Source organism: Haemaphysalis longicornis, unplaced genomic scaffold, assembly GCF_048455015.1.
Source record: "Haemaphysalis longicornis isolate Haplotype H1 unplaced genomic scaffold, Haemaphysalis longicornis Haplotype H1 scaffold_5, whole genome shotgun sequence".
Lineage (NCBI taxonomy): Eukaryota > Metazoa > Arthropoda > Arachnida > Ixodida > Ixodidae > Haemaphysalis > Haemaphysalis longicornis.
In genome coordinates, this window is record NW_027526385.1 from 131,722,542 (window position 1) to 131,747,776 (window position 25,235).

The 25,235-nt window shown below is 46.5% G+C and overlaps 7 non-coding genes across 7 annotated transcripts; 4 read left to right on the plus strand and 3 right to left on the minus strand.

The window, feature by feature from the left end:
* Positions 1-2,162: 2,162 nt before the first annotated feature.
* Positions 2,163-2,235, plus strand: Trnaa-agc (transfer RNA alanine (anticodon AGC)). Its single transcript has one exon. It is a non-coding gene; the product is annotated as a tRNA-Ala (tRNA).
* A 3,196-nt stretch (positions 2,236-5,431) lies between these two features.
* Trnaa-agc (transfer RNA alanine (anticodon AGC)) lies at positions 5,432-5,504 on the plus strand. Its single transcript has one exon. It is a non-coding gene; the product is annotated as a tRNA-Ala (tRNA).
* Positions 5,505-11,449: 5,945 nt separating this feature from the next.
* Trnaa-agc (transfer RNA alanine (anticodon AGC)) lies at positions 11,450-11,522 on the minus strand. The gene has a single exon. It is a non-coding gene; the product is annotated as a tRNA-Ala (tRNA).
* A 168-nt stretch (positions 11,523-11,690) lies between these two features.
* Trnaa-agc (transfer RNA alanine (anticodon AGC)) lies at positions 11,691-11,763 on the plus strand. Its single transcript has one exon. It is a non-coding gene; the product is annotated as a tRNA-Ala (tRNA).
* An 8,471-nt stretch (positions 11,764-20,234) lies between these two features.
* Trnaa-agc (transfer RNA alanine (anticodon AGC)) lies at positions 20,235-20,307 on the minus strand. The gene has a single exon. It is a non-coding gene; the product is annotated as a tRNA-Ala (tRNA).
* Positions 20,308-22,163: 1,856 nt separating this feature from the next.
* Trnaa-agc (transfer RNA alanine (anticodon AGC)) lies at positions 22,164-22,236 on the minus strand. The gene has a single exon. It is a non-coding gene; the product is annotated as a tRNA-Ala (tRNA).
* Positions 22,237-22,413: 177 nt separating this feature from the next.
* On the plus strand, positions 22,414-22,486 carry Trnaa-agc (transfer RNA alanine (anticodon AGC)). The gene has a single exon. It is a non-coding gene; the product is annotated as a tRNA-Ala (tRNA).
* The last annotated feature ends 2,749 nt before the right edge of the window (positions 22,487-25,235 follow it).

The window sequence follows — 25,235 nt, forward strand, 5'->3', positions numbered from 1 at the left end:
TTATATATATCACCGACTATCACTGGAGCACACTTGAGGGTCAGTGACAACAAGTGCTTGCCAGGTTATAATATGCAGCCACACGGAATATTGGGCAAAAAATTAGGCCCCCGCAGTCAACACAAATTATGGCACGGTGGTGGTTCGGAGTGTTTTTTTTTTAAATCCAGGCAAACATCACCTTATCGTGACATGTATACTTGCAAAATAAGTAATCTGGTTGTCTTGGTTCTTTTACTTTGTAGGAATACTGTTTACCTCTTAGCCGGGAGAGAACTTCTATCAGGATTGGCCCCTTGTTTTAGTTTCGCCAAAAGATTGTTTTTTTGAACACTGTCCTGAGCCCATAGGGAAAGAAAACCGACGCGTTTAACGAAACAAGTATTTCCTGAACAAATGTGACTTGGTTTCTGGAATGGAACGAAACATCCCCGGCCAAAGTACAGCAGTATTCCCCATCCTTCCTAAATCTAGGATTTAATGTGAACATCCACGTCCGTCGCATCCAAAAAAAAAAAAAACCGCATTGCAGCGGTTTACAAAGTATTTAACGTAGTGTAGTATATTCTCTGTCATCAAGCACAGCCACTTCGGCTGTCGCTTTCGTATGTTATCAAGCATCCCGGCGTGGCATTATTCTGCTTAGGAATACGGCATTATAACGTATGCCTCGTTTGGCGTTCGTGCATACTTTTTGAACACGAAAATTGTACAAATGAGTGCTATCAACCACAACAACAAGTATCATTCACAAGGAAACACGGCGAAAAGAGCATGGCCGAGGCGGCCGATCCGGCCGGAAGTCCAGGTATGACGTTTTTCAGCCGGTTTTCGCCCGCGCTCTTCGGTCTTCCGGCATCGCGCGGCGAGATGGGGGCGGGGCATCGGGCCACTTTTGTTTGCTCATTGCGCCGCTTCTATTGCATGTATTGCGAAAATATTTCGTACACATGAATTATTCAATGCGTACTTGCTACTAGTCAACTTTTCTTTTAATTCTAAAACCGCTTCACCTTCCCTTTAAGTTGCAGCAGGATATCTTGCGTGGACAGAAAGATTTATTGTCCTGAGCGTTGGCTCGAAGCTAGAGTTACCATTTTCAACCATGCGTGTTAGTATATGGATTTTTTTGCGTTCAGCCGACGTTTAAGATGTATTCATCGTACCTATGCACAACGACCTTTTCGGGACGCAGAGGCCGATGCGGTGGCAGTTTTTTCTGGCCGCATGTAGCTGCTTTCTGCTTGTGGGCGGAAGCTTCTGGAGGATAGGAAAATCGCTCGAGAGGCTCTCAGAACGCAAAGGCAGATGAGACACCACTTAAATATGTTGAGTTGGCAGTGATAGGAGATTTGTTCTTAAAACTGAACGTTCACAAGCCTCTTTCGCGAATTTGGCGCGTCGTTAAGGGAATGCGCAACAATGTTCAGCAGCTATACCTATTCGTAGCGGTATTGTTGCACGAAGACATTTAAATAAAAGATGCGCCTGAAGAGTATTCTACAATACGGTGTACAAGATCAATGTCTCGGTCACGCCTCACCAGTGCCCCCTTCCGAAGCCCCGCCTGCAGCTTGTCTCGCCACCGACCTTCCTTTTTCCATACACGAACTCAACGCAGCCATTCCTCGTGCCAACAAACATTCTTCACCGGGTCAATACGAAATAACCTACGAGGCCAGTTCTCGCCTGTCCAATCACTTTCGATTGCACCTCTTAGAATATTGTAATTCAATCTGTCTCTGTGGCACAGCACCTTCCCAATGGAAACTAGCTACGCTAGTGGCATTCCAAAACCTGCTAAACCACCGACGACGTATGATTCTCTCCAATTGCTAGCTGTGCTAAGTTGAGTCGGTAAAATTATGAAGAAAATGATGTTCAGAAGAATGGCGTGGTACCTTAAGAGCAAAAAAACTCTGTCCGCCTCAGATGAACGGTTTTTGCGAAAATAGAGCAGCCAGTGGCGGGATTGCAATAGTTTCCTCTCTGAAAAAAGAACGGGCAGTAAAATTGCGTGACTTTACTTCGTCGCTCTCGTTTTCCTCTCGCCCTTGCGCCCGACCCAGATCTAATCCTGTTCGGCGCCTAATGAAGGTGGCGCAATGATACCCACTGAGCCTATACTTGTTGGTACTTCTGGTCTAAGGGATGCGTGTGTCGGGGGTGTAGCTCAGATGGTAGAGCGCTCGCTTAGCATGCGGGAGGTACTGGGATCGATACCCAGCACCTCCACGACTTCTATTTTTGCACGCGCCACTTGTTTTAAATAGTCGTGCGTGCGTATAGCTGTTAAAGGTTCTACAACTTTGTGTATTATTTAATGCCTACTGTAAAACAAGTATTATTTTATGCATGTGATAATGCAAAAGCGTCACAGATGAGCCGGTTCTGAAAAACACAATTACTCGCACAGGAAAGGTTATCCTTGCGTCTATTTATATAATTGCGTCAAAGCCGGTTCCTCGGGCTTTGTCAAGCTGCAAAAGTGGCTTACCCGAGGAACCATCCACTTGTGGAAAATAAACTGAAACTGAAACTGAAACTATTTCTTAACGGAGTTGACACAGACTGCACTTACACAATTACTTGTACAGGAAAGGTTATCCTTGCGTTTGGGTTGACACAGACTGCCCTTACATAATTACTTGTACAAGAAAGTTTATCCTTGCGTATGGGTTGACACAGACTGCACTTACATAATTACTTGCACAGGAAAGGTTATCCTTGCGTATGGTTCATACAGACTGCACTTACACAATTACTTGTACAGGAAAGGTTATCCTTGCGTATGAGTTGACACAGACTGCACTTACATAATTACTTGTACAGGAAAGGTTATCCTTGCGTATGGGGTGACACAGACTGCACTTACATAATTACTTGCACAGGAAAGGTTATCCTTGCGTATGGTTGATACAGACTGCACTTACACAATTACTTGTACAGGAAAGGTTATCCTTCCGTCTATTTCTTAACGGGGTTGACACAGACTGCTCTTTTAGTGGCGACCTAATAGGAATATTTTCGAAGAAAGAAAAAATAAGGAAGGCGTCGATTAAACTATTTCATTTTTTGGTGCTCATCGCAAATTGCCGTTTTCTTTTTCCAAGGAAAATGGTGTCATCAAACACCAAACCATATTAGTATAATTACCATTCAACATACTCCATGGATAAAATTACCATGAATAATATTAAAATGAAGTCAGTATATAAATACCGGAATTGAATTTCGCTTTCATCGTTGTCTTGTCCAAATAAGTTCACGGCGGACCATTCCTGATCTCACATGAGGATGACATATACAAAATAGCACCACTTACGCCTAGCCTCAAACACATAGGTTATATTTAGTGCGGTAAGAAGTGAAGTAAAAGTCTCTTCCGATTTATCGTCACAGCAATTTCATTATACCAACCGCTGTGGTACCAATGAGCAATTTTTCAGAAAAAAAGGCAACTCAAAGTACCTGGTACATAGTCAAAAGTATGAAAACAGCGTAACAGACGGTACACAGGAAAGAAGAGGCAGACACTTGCGCTAAGAATTGATTTGATTAGCTCGAAGCACCGAACTTATTCAAGCGAGACAAACTCTAAGGAACAATAAGGAGGGAGAGAGAAGAGGACGGCTGTAGCAATGATGTTGTAAAGCACACAATCGGGAAAAGAGAGAAAACACGTTGGAATTCAAAAGATATGCAATCTCTTTCTCCTGCAGCGAGCACCGGCCGCATTAAAACGCTCATCGGCGCACTGCGCTATACAAAAAATTCACGCACCTCCACGAAGTGAATCATGGCGAGTGGGCGAAGCACCGGGGATCGTTCTTACCGTAAATCACCCGTGAGAGGATTTACTGCTGCTAAAACGATTTCCAATCCAATCCAATACAATTCAATTTAGTCCAATCCAATCCATTTCAATTCAATCCAATCCAAATCCTATCCAATCCAATTCTCCTCGCGCCTGCGAAGCACGGCTCTCCAGGAGCGCGTGCCTGCGCGAACACGTGCCTGCGGAAACACCAGAATACCTTAACGAAGGGGAAATGCTCCCACCTATCAGCACACTGCCGAGGGATAATGTGGTTGTACGCCGCGCTTTGATGAATGCGACGTTTTGTTTACTCATAAGAGCCAGCTGACACGAGAAGTTGTGGAAGCTTATCATTTCAACAAGAATCCGGACAAGTGTGTAAGCCAGCATTCGCTGACGCTGTACAAGGAGGAGAAGGCGGTTTTAGATTTGACCAGGCCATGTAAGCGGTTCTGATGCCTTCATTCGGGTTTCATTTGATGCTTCAAGTTTTTTTGTGTGTATTCACACGCCGGATCGTATGTGTAGGTTGTATATTTGTGTTCCTTTGCAATACCATGCTTAATGCGAGTCAGCGCCCGTCTTGTGCATTCAACTGCGCCCCACCAATACGCCCAACTAAACATTTTGTACCAACTCATCTTCCGAAATTTTAATTGGAACTTTATTGAACACAGCAAAGAACCCAAGTTAACCGTACCAATAAAACGCAACTAGAGCAGTTCTTTTCTCATCCCTGAATTTTGCGACCATTAAGACTAAACAAAGCACAGCGGAAGGGGGTAGATTTACCATCGACTACCGCTACTACGAAGTCAAACTGGAGCACAAAACTCTTAGAATTACCCGAACTCCCACTTAACAATACGCACGCAAGAACACCATCGTTATTCATCCACAACATGCATGCCTACCTTCTGGATTTAGTTTAGAATCTCGACTTCGGTCGTTAAGTCGAGTGTACCATACGGGTTGCCATGATAGTTGAGACAAAGCTAAAATCGAAGTCTGAAACATGACCCACACAAACTGCTCACACGTCCCTGTGCGTGTACCAAAGGAGGTTGAGGACCTCAAAAGAGACAAATGCGTACGGTGGCACAATTCTCACATGCTTTGCCGCTTTAGCAACCTTGCGCTGCCCTCAGTTACGATGCGGCCTACATCCGTACAGAACAAAGCGCTGTTTTAGGGCTTGAAAATTTTGAATTTTACCTCCATGCTTCGTATTCAAATAGCTTCCAATTAACCGACATAATGTGTGTTAGCTTCAAACTGTGGAGCAGCTTCTTCCTTTGTATTGCAGGCAATATTGCCGGGACCACCTTATCATTTTAAGTAGCTGAAAATTCTAATTAAGAGACCTCTAATACAAATAGTCGACTGTGTTTGTGCGTCTTTTTCGAGACAAAAAATACGTTTTGAAAAAGATATCGTAACAAGGACAAGCTCCAGAACGTCGTGGTGTTATTGCTCCCGTTTAACTGTCATCCTTTGCTGAGACCCGAATTGAATCAGGTCGCTCTCCTAACGAAGGTTGTGCAATGACGCCTACCGTACTTGGCAACTCGCCCTGGTTCTTCTTACCTCCCTCGCGAGAGCGGACGTGTCGGGGGTGTAGCTCAGATGGTAGAGCGCTCGCTTAGCATGCGAGAGGTACTGGGATCGATACCCAGCACCTCCACGACGTTTTTTGTTCTCCGCCAAGCGGGCAGATTGCAAACGCTGATGCGTCCGTTTACCATTTCCTGCGTGGGCGATCTTTCGTTTTGTTCTTTTGTTGTGCCCGTGATATAAAGCGTAATGCCGTAACGCGCCGCCGTCATGGCGCAGTGGTTTGGAGGAGGAGTAATACTTTATTTTCTTCTAAATTTAGTGCAGATGGGAGGCCTGCGTAGTCCGTCCCGGTAGTCGCGTGATTTCGCTGCTCGGGTGTCCCGCTGGATCAGTCCTGCAGGCCCGAGCTGGTTCGCGCGCATTCCTACTGCCACATGTAGGTGGGGCGAGTGGCGAGGGGTGGTGTGGGTGGAAGCCTTCAAGGGGGTAGTGGCTGGGGTGTGGCAGTAAGAGAAGTTGTGGGGGAAACGGCTAGGGGAGAAGTGGAACGGGATGGCGCCGCTGTTGTACGTGTTACTTTGATACCTCGCAGACTGGGATTCTTCGTTGGCGGTTGTAGGGTGAGGTATTACTGGCCGGTGTGTCGGCAGTTCCATAAGATCATGTGGCTGGTATAATGAGTGTAGTGGGTCCGTCGTGGTGGCCAAGCCGTAAAGTGTTGAGTTCGGGCACCACACTTAAATAATTTAAACTGCCCGGCAACTAGATGTCATTAGTTGGGTATAGCGTGTTTACCTATGTTGTGTTTGTTTTCACGCCGGTCGAGCTGCTTTGGGTGCGAAAGGCGTCAGAAGAAACCGCAGAAGCTTCTTTTTGTTCGCCGCGCTATTGTGTAGAGGGGTTATACAAATGCGTCGGTCCCCCCAATATAGTTAAAAGCGATGCTAGGATTTAAAGAGCATTTTCTTTCCATGAGTGAAACTTGAGCGCAAAAATTTTTCACAGGGACGAGAAAGGGAACGACACAGGCGCTTACTATCAACTGAAAGGTTTAATGAAAACGAATACACATTTATACCACCCCCAGACCGAACAACCGAACAGACCGAACAGACCGAAGTTTCACTCATGGAAATTGCGAACCAACTAGTTCGTCTCTCCATTTTGCTTCATTTTCTTTCGGTCGTTTAGAAAACCGGCGGAAAGGGACCGTTAACATTTTGACGAGCGCAATTACCGCCATGAGAAAGCCCGAAGCGGACGGGAGCTGGCAGCCAGTCAAGGGGTCAGACATAGTAAGAGGGCACCACACGTTCTGTCTACGATAGTTGCACTGCTCAAAGCTACTGGGCGAAGTCTCAGTTCGTCACGCGTCTGAGCCTGGAAACTCGACGGCTCAGATGCGTCAATGGGTAGGCGACAAGGCTTTGTTAGGTGCTCCATGTGTTTACACCGGCGACGTGGGCTACAAGGAAGGGAATTTTGGCGACATGGGCTGCAATTATGGGCGCGCACGGTATGGACCAGACACACCAATCTTTAAAAGCCTTTTTGTCTAAAAAGGGTGTGGTATAAGTGGAAAAAAAGTGTTGGGAGGCCATTACACCTTTTTCTTGAAACTGAACACGCTTTTCCTAGCTCTACATTCTTTTTGTGTAAAAAAAAGGGTGTTGATCAACGTCAACACCCTTGGTTTTCCTTAGGGCGTTGAAAGGGTGTGGAAAAGGTGTTCAGTTGTTCATTAAATAGGGCCACGCATGCATGTATAATGGTACTGTAAGGACCAAGACATCCCCTCATAGCCTTCTCTACTTCTAAGAAATGTTCAAAGCAAAAAAAAAATTGTTCGTCTGCAATGATCGCTCGTTTCCATATACGGTGTGCCTCATGCCCCAAGCTTAGCTTGGGCGCGTGAAACTTCAATTTGAACCCTAAAAAAGACCATAGTTGTGTGGCGACAAACGTGTTGCCCGAGTGCAACACGCTTCGCTTTCTGTAGGGTGTTGAACTTGTGTGATATAGGTCTTCCGTTACAATAAAAGAACAGTACAGCTGGAGGTCGACTCAGTTTCTTCCGGTGTTGCCAAGTTTTGCTACATTTGCTAAGCTTTGAGATGATCTTCCTAAGCTAGGACAAGTGCTGAGTGCAGAGGCCAAGTTTAACCTTATTTTACAAAGCTGTTCTAGTGTGTCCCCCACACTGACAGCGAATCCAAGGGGGAAACAAGCTAGGTCAACCCCCAGCTATGCTATTTCTCCAGCCTTGAACTACTAGTGCAAACTGCGCCAGATTTTTTTGCGTTTTAGGATATCAAAAAGACTAGAACCTTTGAAATGGAATACTAGTAAGAGGTGCGCATACGCTCGCGCCTTCTGCGATCACACTCGAACAAGCCCCAAAGCCGGCTTCACAGTTATAATGGCTTATCTTCGGTGGTGCACTCTTACAGGGGGCGCAGGTCTTTTTCTGTATTATTTTTACGCCACCGAGCCTAGTTGAAGCTTAAACCGCTTAATTTGCAACAAATTATGCCAATTTATATTGTGTTAATCATCGTGAGGTACAAAACATAACGCCCTATGTAGAAAATTTTCTGTCCACTCGTTTACACGGGTATAAAATACCTCGAAAGTTTGAGGTCTCTTACACCCTTTTTGTCAGTAGGCGGCCTTTTCTTACACTCTGCGCTGCTGAGCACGAGGTCGCGGGTTCGATTCCCGGCCGTGGCGGCCGCTTTTCTGATGGAGGCGAAAAGCAAAAACGCCCGTGTGTACGAGATTTCGGCGCACGATAAAGATCCCCAGGTGGTCAAAATTAATCCGGAGCCCTCCGCTACGGCACGCCTCATCGCCTGCGTTGCGTCGGCGCGTTAAACCCCCACAATCAATCAATTTTCTTACACTCTTTTCCTTACACCCTTTTTCTTAGTTTCCAACACCCTAATTTGTAGCTTTACACCCTTTTGGGAAACAGGGTGTTGAAATAATGAAGACCCTTCTTAATTAGTGTTGCGGTGACGCGGAGTAGGTGTTTGGTATTTATTTTAATTTTATGACTTACTGAACATAATAACTCCCTCAAGAATAAAAAATTTTTTCAAATCAGCATGCTGATTTTTGCATGCGTATATTAAAATACAGATTTCGAAAATTAGCGCCAAAATATCTGTTTTTTACGCCAAGCCCACCGACTCTACCGGAGGGCTTTCCTCTGCTGGATATAAACGCAAGAAAAGCCAATGTATTTCTGAATATTTATGCACTCACCGTACCCATGCATCCCGTTTGTTTTCTTGTTCGATTCATTTGAGGGTCAAGTGTGTCTTCTGCGTATTGAATGTGTCTTCATATCATACTGTTCTCGGCTCATCCACCCCGTCACGTGAAGCTCCACTGCCCATACCCTTATTTTTTGGTGTTGAACAACCTTACACCGTTTTTTTTTGTTTAACACCCTTTTTTATCCCTACACCCATTTTTAGCCGAAACACCTTTTAAAGGTGCTCGCCATGGGACAAGATTCTTAGACCCTTTTCGGCCAAAAACGGTGTGACAAAGCATAGTGTGTACAGCCTGCTACACGTGCATAAAATGTTTTGAATGTACACAGACGTGGCAGGATGTCGAGTGCAGAGGTAAAAAATAACAGCGAAATTTCGATTTCCATGATCATATTTCTCCTGTTTGTGTTTGTAATTTTCTTATTGCCAGCAGCAATGTCATGGGCGCCGGCAGAGGGTGCACCAACGCCACTTGCCCCAATAGAGACATCGTGCCGACGCCCGTGGGGAGCGTGTAAAAGCTGGTAGATTGCAAGGGAATCGTTACAGGCTTCAGTGTCTTGAAGGATTACTGCGACAAAATGACATTTTTATTGTTTTTAACGATGACTAAATGCCCACCAATCCTGAGACAGTGCTTTAAATACTTAGGCGCGTGATAATTATTAAATAGAACGACCTGAAAATCGTCAGTTTCGGTTTCCATTGCTTCGAGCCTGGGGGGCGTGCACAACAGACCACGCCGCGACCTCACCGTTTTGTAAGACTGTCAGTACACTGTAGGGCCCGACGGAGGAGTTGTTTTGACCTCCTTGCCGCCGAGCCAGAGCAGCCGATGGTGGTTAGGCCTGTCATCGCGGTGGACATTTGACGATCTCTTTCACTAAAATGCAGATGACGACTTCTATTATGTACATAGGCTTTATTACCACCGCCTTTCCCGCATGTGGGACATATCATTTACGGCAAGAATGCCATTCTGACGAGCATATGCACGTGTAGTTCTTGCTACATTCATCAAATTGTGAACGCTGCCAGCTCCTGGTCGTCGAGCCGGGCTTGTGACGTGACGTCACAAATTTCTGCCGAACATCGGAGCCACTCGGCTTAGTCGGCTACGTCCTTTATCACTTGTCACGGTATGACGCCACGCTGGTGCTTATTTGCTGCGCGCCCCTCCACGTGCTGTTCCGTCGGCGCAGTAAACGAGATCAAGTGAAAATAGGTTCCACATGTCGCAGACTGTTCATACTTCAGCCAGGGTATCCTGCTCAGTAACGGAAGCGAACTCGTAATAATATTAACCCTGAAAATCGAAGACGTTGTAACCATTGAGCACACTTGCGGGCACACGCAGTTGTGTTAACTTTAGTGGTGACGCATGCTGCTCATAGTTTCAAAAAACGGGGGGAAGGCCAACATAGGAGTACGCATGACAGCTAGACACAGCAAAACTCACACTTTCATTGCAGAGGGGACAACCGAGGTTTCCGAAACGTGATCTGATAACCCATATCTGTTTTTTTCCTAGTCATACGTGTAAACAATGTCCGTAAAAAGTAAACGAGCTACTTGTTTGAACTAATGTCTGAGAAAGTAAGGTATAATGGTGTCCTGTTTGATGACGGTGAATCACGTCCTGGATAGATTTGACCCACTTCTTTAGTTTAAAATTACCTTGTGGGACTGGGGGCAGAGTGGATGTCGTCTAGCCGGGGGAGACTACGTATTATAGAGGCACTTTTCATGCTGCCTTGCCATCTTTAGCATTCATATTACTGGCCCCCCGTTACTACCTGTGGAGGGCAGATACATATTCTCACTTCATCGGCGGTTTTGAAGACGGTAGTCTTTCATGAACTACCTAAACGCGAGAATGTTGGTCTATGTGTCTGTCCGTCTGTCTCTCGATTCAGCTGCTCGGCCAAAAGTTATCAGAATTCTTGAACGAGATGTGTATATAGTCTAAGCACTTCTGATTTACTGAATGTGGTGGCAATGTTCATACTTCTCAACATTGTTGAGCAAAAAGAACATAGTAGGCATATTTCCGGCATGGAAATAAAAAAAATAAATGATCTTTGCATCGTTATTTTAAAATATAAGGGTGCTTGTTTCTAGCTATAGCAAATAAAAATACGTCTTGAAAAAGTGTTTTGACCTTGAAATACAAAAAGCGCCTGCAGCGCCCCCTTGTGGAAATATTTCAAGTTCAAAACTAACAAAAGGTTTCCAACACAGTTACCTTATTTAGATTTTTGCATCTGCCTTGTAAAATAAACAGCTGATATAGCAACTGCATGCACTTGCTACATCAACTGTTTCTTTTGCTACCGTTTGCTACATCAACCGTGTCAGAACCATGGCTCTTACAATGTTATCAATGTAAGTTGGGGGGCTGTTAAAGTGAGGACAAACTTTACAGGTGTCATTTGTGTACTTTCTGTACCACAATACCTGTTGTTCTTAAAGAAAGTAAAAATGCTGCACACTTCAGTGTCAGTAGTATGTTCCAATTAAGAACATAATGTTGTTTCTTGTACAATGTTTGCATATAATCAAAACTCATGCCAGTATTTACAGTATCGTTCAAAGGCGTACTGAGGTCGTCCCAACATTGGCGGCCGTGGGTCTGCCAAACCTAGGCCAGTGTCAAGCCCTACGGTTGGGCGATAGCAAAAAACCGCAAAGAGGTTTCTTGCGTTATATGGTCATCGCTGCGCTTGCGCCATAAAAATGAAATACTATATAAAAGTAGCCTCCCTCGCAAAGAAACAAACAAAAAACGTCGTGGAGGTGCTGGGTACCGATCCCAGTACCTCTCGCATGCTAAGCGAGCGCTCTACCATCTGAGCTACACCCCCGACACGGACAGGCCACAACGATGTCGACAAGAGGGCACTTTGCCAAGTCCCCTGGGCATCATTGCGAAACCTTTGTGAGGCGCGCAACCAGATTCACTCCGAGTCCAAGACAAGGACACAGTAAAACGGGAGCTATAAAACCACGTACGTCTGCTGCTTCTCTCTGTCGGGGGTGTAGCTCAGATGGTAGAGCGCTCGCTTAGCATGCGGGAGGTACTGGGGTCGATACCCAGCACCTCCAAGACGTCTCTTGTTTTGTCTATTTTGGTCTCTTTTGTGTTTTCACCTCTGCGATTCTTTTTTTACTTGCCAGAAGCAAGGAAACTTCTGTCAGAGACGTATTACGGGGTCGGCCCGGGGACACCCAATTCTTCCCCCCGCCCCGCATCCCAGATCCTCTTCCAATGCCATGCACAAGCCCTTACCTCCCGGGCCAACTCTCTCTGTGCACACATTTTTAAAGCGGCTAGTCTGTAAGCTCATGGAACTAGTTGCGGTTGGAGGAAATGCTAGTTGCGTTTTACGTTTCCTTTTGCTTCATTCTTACCTCGAGTGAAGGCCCGCCACGATGCTTGCGTACGCTCGGAACGCGTTGCATGGTTTAGATAAGGGAGAAAATTAAAATATGCGAAACAGTGTCTATTGTAAAACCCTGCAACAACCATTAAACCCGGGAGCAATTTGAATATCACCATTTGCCTCGCCTGGTTTTTCCCTAAATGTCATCCCTTTTCATGACAAATTGCCCACGGGAAACAAGGCTCTCCATGGAGTTGAGAAACTGAGCGATCTACTGAGTAAGTAATTCTCAAATGGAGGTGTACGGGCACCAGGGGTTCCCAAGGGCGTTTCAGGAGTCCGCCAAGCTCTCCCCGAAGCACTCCTCCGTCTCCCTCCCTCCACACCTTTCTCCTTTTTGTCAAACCTTGCTGGAATGGCTGCATGACCGGTACATTCATTTTTGTTTCTGTTTTATCCGGGGAGAACCAGTTTTAACGTTCGCTTTTTGCACAACACGGCAGCTATGCGGAAAAGCCAGACACGCAATTGGCAGGGTGTGGGTGTTCGGTAACTTTTACCTTCAAGATCAAATTGGCTTACCGTATTGCACGCATCGACATAAAAGTCATTCACGAAAGGTGAGCATTCAATAACTATGCGGACGACTCTAGTTACAAGTGCAGATTACAATTATGAGGCGAATCGACAAAAACCATCGGGGGGTCCCCCATTACTTCTGTAAGCTCCAAAGGGGTCCTCGGCACACTGGTGGTATAGAGTCACTGTACGAAGGCAATGAGCTGAGGCAACAACCAAACATGAAAGGAAAGCGAATAAATAATAAATTTATTCGTTATACATAAAATATTTGTGAATTCAAATCGTTTACATGAAAAAAATTGAACGCGTATCTACTCCTTCTGTTGCAAATGTCGACAGAAGACAATAGTCTTTCGTAAAAATTTGCCAAGTAAATGCCTCCCTTCGCTTTCCCGCTCACCTGTCAGGCTGTTCCTCTCCCGTCGCGCTCCTGCCAAGGTAAAAACGCTGGAGGTTTGATCAAGTCGATTTAAATTTACCGTGTTCCACTGCTCACGGCCGGCTTCCTCGATGCCAGCGCCGCCGCAGAACGGAGAGGCGCGGGAATCGAGGCACCCTACTTCAACGTTTTTTCTGAAAACTTTGAAACACCAGTAAAGGAACGTCTGAATTTCTTGAAGTAAATTTGCACCACACAGTGCAAGGAGCAGATGCCCTTTGACATCTGTGAATAAGCGCTACAACCTATTCTACATAATTAACCCAAAAACGTCCCTCTCGAATCAAAGCGCGTGAGAACTATCTGCATTTACATTAGAGCACATCGTCAGTCTATTTTTATATTCCTTGCAAAGTGCAGCAAAACGTCACGCGGCTAGTGTGTTTCGCTAACTAGGCAAGATGACTTTTGTTACGGTTGTACCTGCGCTATGCGGCCGTTTTAGAGGCCTTCCGAAGGCCTTCGAGCCATCTGTATATCGAGTGCCGCGTGCAAGCGCTCAACAGTCAACTGAAGGTTGACGTGTCGGGCAGGCATTAGAAGTACAGTAGCCATTAGATTAGTGTAGCATAGAATGCCAGTTCGCTTTAGGCAGACCGTTATCTATAACCAAACAAGGGTATGCGTGCCAGTACAAAGGAGTGTTATTGTCCTCACTATGGGACCCTAATAAACGCTTTTCGTATGTTTCTTTCGTGGCATGATATGACAGCATGGCAAAGAAGGTATTACCGGTACATTACGTAAAAACCCAACGAAAGATGAACCAGGAAAAAGGAATAAATTATGGCGCCAGATCGGCAACCTGTAGACAAGTACAGTCGCTGACCATTTATTCGGACGCAGAAAGTTCGTACACGCTTGTTTATTCGGACACCTTCGCGACACGGCCACTTGTCCCATTGAAGCACATGTATATCCACGACCAATATTTCGGACGCCGCACAGCACGCCGTTGTATTTTAAATGCAGAGCATTTCAGTAACTCACGATGTCACCCGCGTTGTCCCGTCGTAGTCCGCACCGTCGTTGTCCGCACCCCTCCCACTACACTATATAAAAGAAAATACTATCCGGCGCCAGGTTTCGATCCCTCGACCCTGCGGGTGGAACGCAATGTACATGGTGCTCTACCCACTGCATCACAAAGCCGACACAGAACGGGACGCTACGAACGCGCCTTATATCGTTGACTCATTCAAATTACTGCTGACGAGCGCTCTCTCGTCAGCAGTTGCCACAAGTGCAACAACATTAACGTAACGCAAACTACCTAACGTCGTGCGCCCCCCGAAATTCTCTGTATTTGATCGTGCCCCTCGCGAGGGGTATGTTTCACTGCGTCTTCCTACTGGCCAGTACACTCGTCGCCATCTGTCGGACGTTGTGCGAACCCTTTGCGGCTGATGGCGCGCGATTTAAAACGACATTTTTCGGATCCCAGCTTCGGTGGCTTCGGTGCTCTTATGGTGCTCTCACGGGACCTGTTTCGCCACCTAGCGGTAGCGCGGCACAACAGATATGAGTTGTCGGACTGCCCGAACTCTAAAAATCGAAGAGGCCCGTACGTGTTTGCGAATTTCGGCCGTGGTCGTGGTCAGACGTTTTCTGTGCTTTGTGTCTGCCGCTTGGCGTGTTAAGACTGACATTGTGAAATGGCTCCGACACCACCCGTGCCACCACGACCACCTGAGCCATCAGGACTGCACTGACAGGAACTATGCGGAGTTACAAAGAAACGAGGCAACTACCAGACAATCACGGTGGAGAAAAAAGCTGCCATTATCTGTCAAGTTGAAGGCGGCCGACCAAACTACGAAACTGCTCGCTAATTTTCGGTTTCAAAGCAAACCATCTCCGATTACTTGAAGAACAGGGAGAAGATCCTGAAGGCAGCGGAAAAAGTACTTGCGGTAAAGCAGAAGAATCTCCGAGACGGCAGCCACCCAAATCTGAAAGAGACACTAAACATCTAGCTGGCTACCCGCAACTTTTGCTATAAAGGTGCCAGTTTCTGGAGATATGCCTAGGGAAAAGACAGAAACGCTCGCCCTGTGCATGGATATTACGGACTACAAATTCAGCGATGGCTCGCTATGGAACTTCAAGCAAAGATACGACCTGGCGTTCAAGCGCATCACTGGCGAGAGCGGTGCTGTCGACGTAACCGTTGCGCCAAATTACCGCGCCGACAAGCTGTGTTCCCTGCTGGGCTAGTACACCCCAGACAACATACTCAACTGTGATGAGACTGGTTTGTTTTAGAAGACGTTGCCTGAGAAGACGATTGCTTTCTCTGGTGAACCCTGCCTTGGCGGGAAGCACAGTTAGGGGGGATTCACGGTTGTCATGGGAGCCAACATGTCGGGGGCGGGCAGGCTTCCCCTCCTCGCCATAGGCAAATCAAGACACCCCAGATGTTTTAAATGACGTACAGGCGGTCACAGAATAAACCGGACCAAGCGAGCGGTGCGCGAAAACTATCGGCGCGACACCTTCCGGCCAAGCGCCTGCTGTCGAGATAGCGGAGGGCGCATGCGTGTCCCTCCCTAGAGTTTGTGCATGTCAGTTTCCTTGATTTCGGCTGCAGCACTTTGATCCCCTCCAATGCGACGCGCGGCGGCGCCTTGCGCGGCGCGCCTACCGAGCGGGCGTGATGCATATCAGCAGCCGGCAGCGTGCGCCATGCGCTGATGCCGCGTAACTGTGCGTTCATCTGAGAATGTTCGTTCGGCGCTCTTTTTATCATTTTAATGACTGGAACGCAAACTGGCGTTGAAGAAAGGCTGCGATAAAGATTCACACAAGACTGAACCAGTGCTGGTCGTTATGCGACAAACACACAGTTGATAGTACTAAAAACAGCGATGTTTTTTTAAAGACGATAGTCTTTCTTGGGCTACTTAAACCCAGAAATTTTGGTCTGTCTGTATGTCTGTGTGTCTGTATGTCTGTCCGTCTGTCTGTCTGTGACTCGATTCAGCCACCCGGCCAAAGCAAAACAATGCCTGCGCAATAGTCTTATATAGTCACAGCTAAATCTACCCGTCTTGGTCCGGTGTAATGTTCATACTTGTCAACATTGTTGAAGAAGAACAAGACATTACGTAAATATGAGACAACAAATCAATACAGAAGTGATATTTGCAGTGTTCCTTTATAAACAATCATAAATGCTTGACTTTTGCGAAATTAAATACTTCATCAACTGAAGAAAAAAATATCACTCCGCCGTCGCCTGCTGTCGCCAGCGCCACTATAGCTTCTGGCGCCATTTTAAGAAATCAACCGGCAACAGTTACGCAAGGTTCCACTAGATAGTTTCCACGTTCTGCTTGCAACGCACGTGGAGTAGGGAAACGCGGTTCTATAAACGTTGAAGTAGGGTGCCTCGATTAACGCGCGTCTTCGCCGTACGGCAGCGTTCGCATCGAGACACCCGGTTTGGAGCAGTGGAACGCGGGAAATTTAAAATGATTTAAGCAAACCTTTGGTGTCTTTACCTTGGGAGGAGCGCGACGCAAGAGGAACGACATGACAGGTGAGCGGTAAAGCGAAGGGAGGCATTTACTTGGCAAAAGTCGATAAAGACTATCGTCTTTTGACGACATTTGCAATGAAAGGAGCAGATACGCGGCCAATTTTTTTTAATTTCGAGTTTTTCCCGTGCGGCATGTGAGAGGCGGTTTAAAGGTGGGAGGAGGGAAGAAAGTAGGAAGGAAAGAGTTTATTCGCGTCGGAAAAATAGACCGAAATACACAGCTGTCGGTGTGAGTGAATTGCTATCGAAAAGCAATATGGCGTTTCCTTCCATGTCACCCATTGGACAGTGATAGCTATGAAGTGTGTAAAGCACGTAACTCGTCGTGCATGGCCATATTCGTGAAGGATGCCTTCCCGCGTCCCCATCGAGCAACGGAGGCACATCGTGCGACTTTTCATCGAAGGGACTACTCAGTGGGAAAGTTGCCACCTCACCGGGAGGTCTAGGACTTCTGTAAGCCGCATTATTCAAGCTTACCGCGATGATCAGGGCAGACTCATTGACGCAGAGCGCAGCGGGCGGCCTAAAGTCACCAGTGAGGAGCAGGAACTACTGATTGTCGCAGCCGCTGTGGCAGATCCCCTCCTGTCTGCAAAAGAAATTCGACAGGAGCTGTCATTGAATGTCTCTTGCGAGACAATTCGAAGACGACTGAAGGAGGCGGGACTCGGGAGTTGCGTGGCAGCGCAGAAACCGCGCGTGACGGACCGCCAGAGGCTGGAGAGTTCGCCCTGGCAGTGGAGTGGTGGACAACGGACGAGTGGAAGGAAGTTATATTCACATACGAATCGACTTTCTCCACTCGCTGGGGTCAACAGCGGCTTGTTTGGCGTCCGATGAGCTGCAGGTACGAAACTAAACTGTGAAACGTAGCTGGTAATGTGCATTCTAGATGATATATAAACTACTACAGTGTAAGGGGTCAAATCGGGAGCACGGTTTAATGTGAGAATTGCTGAGCATTCCTCCGGGGGTCCCGAGTGAAACGCTAAGCGTAATTGTTAAGGCTAGCAATGCATAACTACCTGTTAATAACTATATTTCGGAGCAGCCGATATACAATGTCCCTGTAAATTTCATTCAGCTGGGTTCTTTGAAACGTTTTAATCGTAGTTTAAAAGCACCGTTTGTTAAGCGTTTCTTGTCACTGTTTTTTCACGAAACACTTCAGGTAACCCGCATCGGCTAACGGGGCTTTTGTAATTCCCTATGAGGAAAGAGGATGAAATTGATGCATAGTTTTATACAGGATACTGTTCGCCTACGTGGCAGTGGGGGTGCAGCCTCCCGCTAAAAAAATGTGCCAGTAATTTCAATCGATGTAAACTATCAAACACGGCGAATGTCCTTTCATTGATTTAGCTAGTATACCCTCCGAACATCTTCGGAGATATCTTTCCTCGGAGATATCTTTCCTGAATCTATTTCTGTATTTAGCCCGATGGTATTTAGATACCAGCCCGGCTACATCCAAAGCGTCCTTTCCAATGGGAGGTGCTCCGTCAGCGTATGGGGCGCAATGAGTGAACGGCCTGGGACCCCTCGTCAGAATTTCTGGGCCATTCAATGCTTCCCAGTACTGTAACATTATTTCGTCAAGTCTGCTCCCCTACGTCCTCGACGGGTGCTTCATCCTGCAACAGGACCGAAGCCCTGTCTTCACAGCACGAGCCGTGAGCTCACTGCTCGAGGACCACGCGGTGCGACAGCTGCGGTGGCCTCCGTGCGGGGCAGACCTAAATCCGATAGAAAATGTGTGGGGGATCATGAAGATGAATCTCGGCAAACTAAATCACTGCGGTCGCACGGGGGACGAGTTGTGCCAGGCAGTGGAAGCTGAATGGGGACGCCTGCGCTCCCGTCCCGAAATAATAAAGTCGCTTGATGAGTCGCTCCCCCTAGGCATTCATGAAGTTATCAAAAGCGACGGAAACTTCACATACAATTAATAAGGGGAACCACTCGGACAATCACCGATGTCTTTTTTTTTTTTCCGAACCGAATAAACCTTCGCTGTATTCAGTTCTTGCTATCAACTGTGTTCGTCGCATAACGACCAGCACTGTTTTAGTCACGTGTGAATCTTTATCGCAGCCTTTCTTCAACGCCAGTTTGCGTTCCAGTCATTAAAATGATAAAAAGAGCGCCGAACAAACATTCTCAGATGAACGCACAGTTACGCGGAATCAGCGCATGGCGCACGCTGCCGGCTGCTGCCAAGCATCACGCCCGCTCGGTAGGCGAGCCGCGCAAGGCGCCGCCGCGCGTCGCATTCGAGAGGAACGGAGTGCTGCAGCCGCAGTCAAGGAAACTGACATGCACAAACTATAGGGAGGGACACGCATGCGCCCTCCGCTATCTCGACAGCAGGCGCTGGGCCGGAAGGTGTCGCACCGATAGCTATCGCGTGCCGCTCGCTTGGTCCGGTTTATTCTGTGGACGCCTGTACATTGCTCCCAGTTCGGTACGAAGCGAACTCGAAGGCCTGGATTACGCAGGACCTTTTTGAACAGTACATGCGGAAGCTCGACCGTAAGTACGAGCAACACAAGCGCAAGGTGCTAATGTTCGTTGATAACTACGGTGCACACGGGCACATCAACAACCTGAAAGCGATCACCTTGGAATTTTTTCTACCGACTACCACCAGTTCAATGCAGCCCATGGACCAAGGTGTCATCAAGAACTTGAAGCTGAACTACCAATCGCGCCTTCTGAATGACAAAAGCTACGTTGTGGATGTGTTGTCGGCTGTCAGCACCCTGTCTGATGATTGGAGGGCCGTGACGCAGAACACGATCCGCTTGCAACTGCTTTCGGCATGTGGTATTTGTGGTTGCCAGTGAGAACGAGGATAGTGACACAGTCCAAACCCCACAGCTGAGAAGCCGCCTGCCGCAGCATCCGATATTTTCGATGACCTCCCTCCAGCGGTATCGATGTTGGAGCAGCTACGTGAGTGAGTGAGTGAGTGAGGGAGGGAGGGAGGGAGGGAGGGAGGGAGGGAGGGAGTAGCGCACCTGTTCCCACGAGGCCTGCCAGTAATAGCCCCACCTGAAAGGCACCTTTTAAAACAATTCGCGACGAATCACCAAAACACATAGAGGTTTGTCTTTCAACAATTTTACGACAAGGAATAAAACGTCTCGCCTAGCGAACCAGTTTTTGGGTGGGAATGGTATGTCTTCGCAAAAGGAAATGTGGGGCACTCTTTCGTGTTCTCTAGGTAAAGTATAGCGCTCCATCACATGCATGGACAGTCCATGAAGAAATGACACAGAAAGGAGTAACCGGAAGGGGAGCTTACAACTGTTTATTTTCGTGCAGTGTGTGTTCGCTTGTGTTTGTGAGGTTGTGAGTTTTAATGACTCCTCACTACATATTCACCGACATTTTAAAAAAAGCGAAGCTAGCATTCTGCAGGGCTTATCTCTTCTTTCGCATTAAAAATCTTTTCTTATTCTCTCAATCGATTTAGGCTCATCACACCCAAAATTTCCAAATTGTATAAGCGTAATAGTAAAAAACACAATTACATTTTTCCGCACTTCTTCAGTAGTAACACTTGCACAGTTCAAAATCAAATGCTAGAAATTTATTCGCTTCAGAGTGAGCAAAAATCACGTCGTGGAGGTGCTGGGTATCGATCCCAGTACCTCTCGCATGCTAAGCGAGCGCTCTACCATCTGAGCTACACCCCCGACAGGAACGGGCAGTAAAATTGCGTGATTTAACTTCGGTGCTCTCGTTTTCCTGTCGCCGCTGCTTTTGACCCAGATCAAATCCGGTTGCGCGCATAATGAAGGTTGCGCAATGATGCCCGCTGAGCCTGTACTTGTTGGTACTTCTGGTCTTAAGGGATTCGCATGTCCGGGGTGTAGCTCAGATGGTAGAGCGCTCGCTTAGCATGCGAGAGGTACTGGGATCGATACCCAGCACCTCCAAGACTCCTGTTTTTGCTTGCGCCACATATTTTAAATATTTGCGAGTGTGTTTAGCTGTTAAAGGTTCTCATCTTGCAGTGTATTCTTTAGAGCCTGCGATAAAGATTATTTTTATGCCTGTGATTTGGGCAAGCGCCACAGGTGGGCAGGTTTAAAAAAAATTATAAGCCTTAAAAGATAAGTTATCTTTGCGTTTATTTTCAACAGATTTGGCACAGACTGAACCTAATAGGAATGTTTTCGCCCAAAGAAATACGACGGTGGTTTTTGATGTAGGTGATAGAGAGCAAAATCGGCTTTATATTTGTAAAAGTTTGAAAAAAATTGAAGATTGCCTTTTAATTGGCTTTCAATATGTACCACAATGCGTTACCTTGCTGCAGTACAGGACTTTTTTCACAGTGAAGCGTCTTGACCACATAAACTTAAATTGGCACAAACCTTTAACATAAATAGAAGAATAATAATAAAAAATTGCAATTGTCTAGCTTGTTTAGATTCTGAGAAAAAAAAGTCCCACATTTGGGCAATTTTATTAATTTTCCCAATTTGGGAATTTTTATTTAAAGGAATTCGGTCTGCAAGCCAAAGAAAAGTACGTTAAAGCATTTCAGAGTATGCAAAGTCTTCACAGAAAAAGAATTAGGGCGATAGCTAGAGTATAGTTTTTCTTTTACAGCGATAAAAGTTTCCAATTTTCCGCAAGCCGCCCAACGCGCCAGTTACTAAAGCCGGCTTCGGGAATTTTTCCCAGAAAGTGAAAATTTTTTTCTACAAAAGAACTTCACATATATTTTCCCCTGTGCTCAATTAGCTGCATATAACATTTTCGTCAAAATTTAAGATGTCGACAGGACACGCCTGTTTGATTTATCGTGAAAACACCCAATACACACATTACAGGCTAAAATGCTGGTCGGAGAACAGGCTGGTTGGTTGGGTGGTTCCACTGGCCAGGTGCGATCAGCTCCTCGTCGCCTTCAGCCTCGGCGCTCTTACGTGCCGATATAGAGCTGCTCTCCAGCTATTTATTCATTTGTTTGAAACGTCTTAGAGACCCCAGGGGGCATTGAGTGACGGGTTTATAGGGGGGAGGGAGCGATGCAAGTTTAAAAGAGGGGTGGGGGGAGCTGGTAGTGGCGTAAATTTATTAGGTTAGCTAAGAGTAGGGCAAGTACGTGGAATAAAACGGGCAGGTCGGTTGCTGACAACCAACGTCCTAGTTCAAAGGGAGAGCCCCTAATCATCATCAACAACAACAACACAAAAAAACCATAAAACAGAGTAAGCCGCCTTCTGCAGCATGTTACTTAAGATATGTCCAAAAAGGGAATTTTCGCACTATCAGAAACTTTTACTCACAAAAATGAAAGAATGGGAGCAAACTTCTTCACCGGTAAATTTCAGGCGGGAAACACGGAAAGGAAAGAAATAAGGCGAGGTGAATGAATGAAGGGATGCAATGCGCCAGGGGGGAACTGGAGAAAAAGCCTACTTCATCAGGATTGAAACGAGGATACAAAACGTTTTCTAAATGCGTGCTTCAATTGGCTGAACACGCAACAGTTCAAAAAAAGAGGTAGTGGGAAACATTAACCAAAAAGGAGAAATTGTGGAGGTGCTGGGTATCGATCCCAGTACCTCTCGCATGCTAAGCGAGCGCTCTACCATCTGAGCTACACCCCCGACACAGAAGAGGCGACAACGGTGCCAACCAGAAAAAAACCAAGGCACTTTGCTAAGTCACCTGGGCATCATTGCGCAACCTTTGTGAGGCGCGCAACCGGATTTATTCCGAGTTTAAGACAAGGACGACAGTAAAACGGGAGCGATAAAACCACGTACGTCTGCTGCTTCTCTGTCGGGGGTGAAGCTCAGATGGTAGAGCGCTCGCTTAGCATGCGAGAGGTACTGGGATCGATACCCAGCACCTCCACGACTTTCTTGTATGGTATTTTGCCCCCTCCTCCTCTTCCACCGCTTCCACCGCCCTCAGAAAGTGGTGGAAGAGGGGGTGCGGGGTGTTAACACGCATTTATTTTCTTGCGCATCAGCAAGAACAATGTAATTCGCCTAGCACTATGCTGAGGGCAGCACGTTACGTCGTGGTGCATATCTTCTACCACCACGCATGACGTGCACAGAGGCGATCGCACGAGGCCCAGTTTGACCCGCCAAGCTGTAGTTTTCGCTGAGTATAATGGAGTTGCATGCCTCGTTAGTCCCTGATTGACCAGTGGTTGATAATAGTAAGCGCGTGGAGATTTAAAAAGGTAGACAACTGCCCGTATGAAGAGGATCCGGTGGTCACGGGAAACCTTCACAGTAGAAATAAATGACAGCATTTTGTGTCATCTGATCGGTGCTTTTGATGCCAACATGGTACGGTAGCCACTGGGACGGCAGCCAGTGGAAAGCCCTTGCTGCTGCTGAGGCAATTCACAAGCTCTGCATTAGTAGTGAGTTTGCTTCATTGCAATGCTCAAGTTCAGCCAGAGCAATTAATTTATTGTAATAATAGGAACCAGAGATTGGATTAAACTACCTGTGAAAAATACGATTCCATCGCCGGCAGAAATTACAAATCTCGGCTTGCTGTCAATACAAACAGGAGTATTTGTATTTTTCCGGCTCACGCGGAATATTAGTTCAGTTCAGCAAAACTTTATAGAGGTTGAGGAGGAGATTAAACGGAGAAACTTTGGTGGAGTCCTCTTTCCAGGGCCCCAGAAGCTTGCGCTCCGGTCCAGGGCCTATCGATCACTTTGCGCTAGTCTTCCAATGCCTCTCTGGACAAGGAGGCCTCCCATGTTTTTAATGAGTCAGGTCTTCCAAATAGCTGGGCAGTTCCATACTGCATGGAAGAGGGTGTTTTGTCGTTGCATTTAAAACAGTCCCTACCAAATCTGCAAGTGACCGTAAACGCCACCTTGGATTTCTGTGGGAATGTCTCTGTTTGTATTCCTCTCAGTGGTTGTGCGTAGTATCAACGAAGACCTCTCCTACGTGCAGCATAATTACCATGCCCCCCCCCCCCCCCCCCGGCACATAGATCCGTGGCCTTCCATGGGCATAGCTTTAACTCTGTCTTCATATTCCTCTTGCTCGCCAAACCTCTCCAAGCGCCTCAGAACGATATATAAAATAAAATGTAGAGGTCCTAAAATACTACCCTGCAGTGGGATTCCAGCCGTAATAATTTGAATGTGGATAAATATGTTACCCTAATTTAGCGAATTGCAGGCGATGACGCAGGTGAGATTGGAGGAGTTCAAATTGGGTGCCTTGTATGACGTGCAGATGTACTTTTTCGAAGTCAGGTATCATGACTAAAGGGATCGAAAGCTTTAGAGAAATCTATAAAGGTAACAACGACTAGTTTTTATTTTCAAAAGCGCTTAGAATGATTTGTTTTTCATACAAAGCACCTGATTCAATGAATTTACCTCGAAAAAAAGAATGTGCTGATATTGGCGACAAGTTAGACATACTGCAAATTTAACTAGCTTTTCTCAATTGTTTTATGTAAACCTTTCGAAAAAAAGCGGTACTCAGGTTTGTAACTTGACATGCTATTTTTATTTCCTCTTGCATGCAACACATTTACCTCAGATTTCTGCATCTGCGTTCAAAAAAACCAGTTGATATATCAACTGGTTCTGGCAAGGTTAAACGTACAGGTTAATTCCGGTGCTATTTGAGTGAGAACAAACTTCACACGTGTGATTTGAATGCTGTCTGCACCACAAGACCTGTCCCTTGTGAAGGATGTAAAAATGCTCTACAGTTCCGTGTCACCAGTATGTTCCACCAGCACTGCAGCTATTCCTCGCACAGACTCAAAACTAACGCCAGTAATTACAGTAACTTTGAAAAGCTCACTGAGGTAGGCTTAATATTTGCGGCCTTAGGTCGGCCCAATTTAGGCCAATGTCAATTCCCACGGTTGTCCCAACAATTTTTGCCCTCGTATCACGAGGGTGGCCGGTTTGGCTGCCGCCTAATGGCCCATGGTTTGACCAGGGAAATTTGATCGCTTAGGACGTGTGGTGTAGACAGGGAAACGCTCAAATCGGTAGGAATTGATTTTAACACACTTTTCCCTTCTGAATCGTCTTGTATTTAGGTCGCCATATGACCCACATGGTACCTTTTCAGTACATCGCACCCACAGCGTCAGTATTTTAGCACACATGACAGTAAAAAGACCCCAAATAAGTTTCTCTCGCTATGTGGGCATCACTGCCCTCACGCCATAAAAATATTACTACACAAAAGTAGCCTGCCTTGCAAGGGATTGAACAAAAAACGACTATGGAGGTGCTAGGTATCGGTCCCAGTACATCTCATACACTAAGCCAGCTCTCTACCATCTGAGCTACACCCCCTGTTTTTTTTTTCTGCGAACAAAAACAGGTTAATTTACATAATAAATATGCAGTACGCAGGGAAAGCACATTACTGTACCCTCCGCTACGTTTTGTTACATGGTTGGCGACACATTCCAGACTGGCGTGTTTGGCTGATTATAAGAAATCACACTCGTACAATATGGAGAGCACATTTACGGGAAGAAAAGGGGGTTGTGTTCCGTTGCAGCCTTGCCGGTCACTGGCTTCCTAACCACTTAAAGCGTTCTGTCTCCTTTGTTTTAAAGGCTACCGTCTCCCGCCAGCAGTGCGCAA